Genomic DNA, 6,000 nt, shown 5'->3' on the forward strand with positions numbered 1-6,000 from the left:
TTTCAAGATACAAGATTGACACACCAAAATCAATTGTATTTCTACACACTAGCAATAGTTTTAAATTTAAATTAAGAAAAAAATGGCATTAAGTGGCAACGAAAACTATAAAATATCTAGGAATAAATTTAACCAAAAATGTACAAGAGTTGCAACTGAATGCTAATGAAACATCTCTGAAGAAAATTGAAGAAGATATAAAAAATGGTAAGACATTCTGTGTTCACAGACCGAAACACTTAATATTGTCAAAGATGGCGATACTACTCTAAGCAATCTACAGATTCAATACACTTCTATTTAAATACCAATGGCCTTTTTTTTCAGAAAGGGAAAACTTAACCTTAAAATTCATATGAAATGGAAATGGATCCTGAATAATCAATAATCTTGAAGATGAAAAACTACGTTGGAGGACTCACACCTACTGACTTCAAAACGTACTGCAAAGCTACAGTAATCAAGGATGTATGGTATGGGCATAAGGACAGACATATAGATTAACGGAACACAATTGAAAGTCCAGAAATAAACTCATACACTTATAATCTACTGACTTTCAACAGGGATGCCAAGGCAACATATTAGGGGGAAAATAGACTTTTCAACTAACGATGCTGGGACAACTAGTTTTCCATGTGCAAGAATGAAGACAAACCCCTACTTCACGCCATATAAAAACATTAACTCAAAATGCATCAAAGACCTAAATGTAAGAGCTAAAACTACAAAATCAGAAGAAAACATAGGGGTAAATCAGGCAATGGTTTCTGAAATATAATACCTGAACTACAAGCATTCAAAGAAAAAAAAAGACAAATTGGCCTTTATCAAAATTTAAAAGTTTTTTACATCAAAGGACACCATTAAGAAAGTAAAAAAGAAAATCTGCGGAATGGGAAACAATATTCATGAATCATGGGCATGTACAAGAGTGTGGTGATTGTGGGGTGAAAGAGGTTATGGGGGGAATAAATGGTAATGGAAAAAATAAAATAAAAAATATTGGCAAATCTGGATACTAATCATGGTTTAGTATCCAGAATATATATATATATATATATATATTATATATATATATATATATATAATATATATATATATATATAAAGAATATTTATATATATATAACTCTACAATAAAAAAATAACCCAATTCAAAAATGGGCAAAAAATTTGAATAGACATTTATCCAAAGAAAATATACAAGTGACTAATAAGCACATGATACTATATTGAAATCATTAGTCACTTGGGAAATGCAAATCAAAACCACAATGAGATCAAAACCACTTTACCACTGCTAAGGTGTCTATAATAAAGACAGACAATAACAAGTGTTGACAAAGATATGGAGAAATTAACCCTCTATGTAGTATTAGTAAGAATGTAAAAAAATGACACAGGTTTTTTGAAAAACAGTTTCTCAGTTCCTCAAAATATAGAATTACCTTATGATCCAGCATTTCTATTGTTAAGTGGTGTACACCCAATTAATTGAAAATAGGTGTTCAAAAAAACTATACACAAATCTCCACAACAGCATTATTCATAATATTCAAAAAGTAGAAACACCCCAATGTCCATAAACTGGGGAATGGATAAACTAAGTGTGGTACACACATACAATGGAATTATTCAGCCATAAAAAAAGTGAAGTTCTGGTATATGCTACAACATGGTTAAAACTTGACAATATTATGCTAAGTGAAAGAAATTATATTGTATTGTATGATTCCATATGATTCCATTTATATGAAATGTCCAAAACAGTCAAATTTGTACAGACAATGTAGATTAGTGGTTGCTCAGGGTTTGGGGAACATAAGGTGTGACGTTTATTTGGGAAGCGATGAAAATATTCTGGAATTAGGTACTGGTGATGGTTGTACAACCTTGTGAATATACTATAACCACTTAATTGTACATTTTAAAGCAGTAAATTTTGTGGTATGTAAATTGTATCTAATTTTTTAATTTGTTAAAATTAGATCTGGAAATAAGAAAGTTCTAGAGAATACTTGCCTGACCCCTAAGACACAAAAGAAAAGGTAGGCAGAACAAGATTGTAAGAAATGCCAGACATTAGTAACAAAGTCAAAAATTTTTATTTTTCAAAGAAGTGTTTACTGAGCACCTACTATGTGCCAGACATCATTCTAGGCACTAGAGATACATTAATGAACAAAGACTCCTGCCCTCCTAGAGTTACATTCAGAAAGATATATGTGCTATTAGAAAAGGAAAAAGTGGGGCCAACTAAGGTAAATAATTAGGTTGATTGTAAGGCTGGCTTTTCTGGCAGGATTGAAAAAGAACAAGGAGTTAGTATGGCTCCAGCAGGGTGAGCAAGGGAAGAGCTGTAAGAGAAGAAATTAGAGAGGTGAGTTAAGGAGGGTTTATCAACCAGTGTCATAATGTTGGGGTTTTTTTTCTCTGCATGTGACAGGTTTCAAAGAGAAAACTAACATGACCTGATTTACATCTTTAAAGTATCATTCTGGCTGCTGTGACTGCAAGCAAAGATAGCAGCAGAGAGATGTGAGGAGGCTACTGTAATAATCCAGACAGGAGTCGACAGGGATGCAGATCAGGGTGGTGCTTGATGACTCATCACAAAGGGGGACTATCAGTGAGGCGGGAGAGCAGGGTGGTGCATTTATGACGAGCTTGATTAGTAAGAGTTTTGATGGAGCAGGTGGACCTTTCCCATAGTAGCTACTTTTGTTGACTGAGTTGCTGTGTGGAACAATTTACGTGTTCAAAGTCCAATCAAAGGGTTCAGCAAACTGCAGTAGAATGTATAGAGCAAGGGCTCTACAACCTCAGACATTTTAAATGCAGAATATATTGAAACTAACAAATAAGAGGCAACACAGATGATAGACTACCTGATCTTCCTGAGGACTCCTCCTTGCATGTCACAGAAAGGAAAGGGTTGCCCAAAACAGAAGGTAGCACTGTGATAGGGGAGGAGCAGGGATCAAGTTTGAATGCCAGCTATGGACGTAGCTGCAGGAACTTAAACTCATTTCTTCATTTGGACAATGGGAGGAATGGCTGCCAAGGTTGTTGCAGAATTAGAGATAAATGGATAAAAAGTGCTCAGCACCAGCCTTACACATAGTAGGCTCCCAATACATGGTAGTTGTTGTCATTAAACAACTTATTAAACATGATAAGCAGGGATAACGCTGAAAGAGAAGCAATACCTGCAAAGGAGCAGATGTGCCCTGGTACATGTATCACATTTGCCCACAGTAATTGCCAGGAGTTGTCTTAGAGGGACCATATCTACTGCTCTTCAGGCCACAGCATAAGTGGGTTACGGGAGTCCATTTTTCAACTCCCATTGACTCCTCTGCATTAAGATCTGGCTTCAGCCTGCATTTTTCCATTGACCCAGCTTATTTCTAAGATTACTAAGATCTAAGGTGATGTGACTTCCATGTTGATAAAGTCAGTGGAAAATTTTCAGTCTTGGTCTTACTGATGGACTTCTGGCATCGCTTGAATCCATTGGTTATTTTCTCCTCTTAAAATTCTCTCTTCTCTTGGCTTCTGCTGTCAGGCTTTTCCAATTTTTGACTATTATTCTTAGTCTTGGGGGTTTACCCTCATTTACCCAAACTTTAAATATTTGTTCCAGTATAAATATATCAGAACAGAGCTTTCATGATAGGGAAGCTAAATTGGAGAGAGCTAGTAAGTGAAATCACTAAGTCAAGTGCATTTTATAAAGTCCTGAATGTTCCTTCAGGGCCGGCTTCTTGGGTTTGCAATCTGCAATCTTTTAAGACTTCATGATGACAAGGACTCCATGCTTATTTTAACACTCTGCTGTTTAACAGTCTGCTGCTTGAAATTCTTAATTTTGTCTTTGAACTTGGGTACCATCAGTCTTTGGGACAATGGAGCATGCGCACAAGCAGAAAGGATATGCAGGTAACAGTGCCTGCTCTCTGCAGTGGTCCAGCAGCAGCCTGTGCACATGAAGGCTCAGGCACCACAAACAGCAGCCACATAGCCATTGGCCCTGGGTGCAAGCCAGCACCTTGGGACAGTAAAGCTGAGGGAAGGGAGAGAACCAGAGTGGGACCAGGTCACAGAATGGTGGTAGTGATAGTTGCGGGTTTGCGGGCATAGCAGTCACTGATAGATAGGCAGTGAATTTCTGCAGTCAATTATGGAACTTCTCATTTTAAAAGCTGCTATAACTTTGCAGGACAAAATGCACACAGACTTAGAAATAGAATTTAAATGTACAGATTGCCATGTTCAATGGAAAATACTATTCCATACGAAGCGTTGTGTGAACCAAGTATTAAGAAGTAGACAATTTTTACTTTAACTTTCCCTTGTAATTGGAAATACGGCAATAAAGTGCATCGCAGACATTTTGAAATTACATACAAATCATGAAGCTACTTTCTGCTTCTTTAACAACCTCCATATAAAGTTACAGAAAATGTCAGAAGAAATGTCAAAATACCATTGTATAAATTTACATTTAAAATTAAATTTAGACTTAAAAAAGACTGACCTGAATGGAGAGTTCAATCTTTTTCTAGAAAATGTTCCACAGAATCATCAGCTCTACACGCACTAAAATTTATATTTTGATATAATTTATCAGAAATGTACCCTAGTATTTCCACTGCCTATCAAATACTCCAACAAGTCTCCAGTAACAGTCACATCAGCAGAAAAAATCTTCCTTAATTTTTTCAATTTTAAATTTCAATTTTTCAATTATAATTTATATTCAATATTATTTTGCATTAGTTTCGAGTGTCAGCATAGTGGTAACACAATCATATACTTGATAAAGCGATGCCTCTGATGCTTCAGGTACCCACCTGGCACTGTACATACCGTATTGTTCAGACTATAAGACGCACCTTTTCTCACACACACACACACACACACACACACACACACCCCTTCCAAATTTGGGAGGAATAATGGTCGTTAATGCTGCTGTTGAGTTCTGTTTATATTTACATTGGTGAAATATTATGTTATTTATGTTATTAAATATTTTACCACATTTTTGCTTCAAAATTTTTTTCCTAGTTTCCTCCTCTAAAACCTAGGTGCATCTTATGGTCTGAAAAAGATGGTAATTTTTACAATATTATCAACTATAATTCCTATGCTGTACTTTACATCCCTAGGACTGTTTTGTGACTACCAATACGTAGTTCTTAATCCCTTAAAATTTCACTCATATGTGTAATCTAAAGAGCCAAATAAATGAAAAAACAAAGTAGATACCCAAAGATACAAAGAACAGATTGATAGTGGCCAGTGAAAAGGAGGTTAGGGGACTATGAAAAGAGAAATCGTCTTATAATTAACAATTATCAAAAACTATTTGCAAACTTGTATTTGTTAAGAGTGACTAACATTGCTTTCAATTATATAGAAAAGTTGTTAAAAATATAAATTTTGATGATCTAATATATAAAATCCATGATCAATAAAGATATCAAGTTATTAAAGTATTATTATGTATAAATTACATAGAATTATGATACCAAAGTATTATTTTTGTAATGTATGAGTTTATGTCATTTCTTATGTATCAGGGCCACATCTGTTACACTTTATGACATCAAATTTTTTTAAATGCTTTTACTTTATCACAGTTAATGTCTTTTTTTTTTACTATTTTTTCAGCAGCATTTTTAAATTCTCATCTTGAACTGGGCCCTGAAAACTTAGTAGCCCTCCCTGGTTCCATCCACGAGGGAAAGAGGAGATGGGGCAGCCAGAAGGCAGGGGCTTCCGCATCATTTTCTCCCTCGCTTCCTTTAGCCACAGTGTTTCTGTTTTATCTGCATCATATTTTTGGAGTTGTGATGTTTAAAAAGTTTGGAAACCTCCCATCTAATCCAGCCACACATAGAGGAGAAAGCAAGCTAAAGCATAGAAGGATGGAGTGACTTTTCAAACTTCAGACTCAGCCTCCTGGCTCCCAATCTCTCTCCTTCATGCT

This window comes from Phyllostomus hastatus, unplaced genomic scaffold (assembly GCF_019186645.2).
Source record: "Phyllostomus hastatus isolate PE091 unplaced genomic scaffold, TTU_PhHast_1.1 phas_contig_86, whole genome shotgun sequence".
NCBI classification, from domain to species: Eukaryota; Metazoa; Chordata; class Mammalia; order Chiroptera; family Phyllostomidae; genus Phyllostomus; species Phyllostomus hastatus.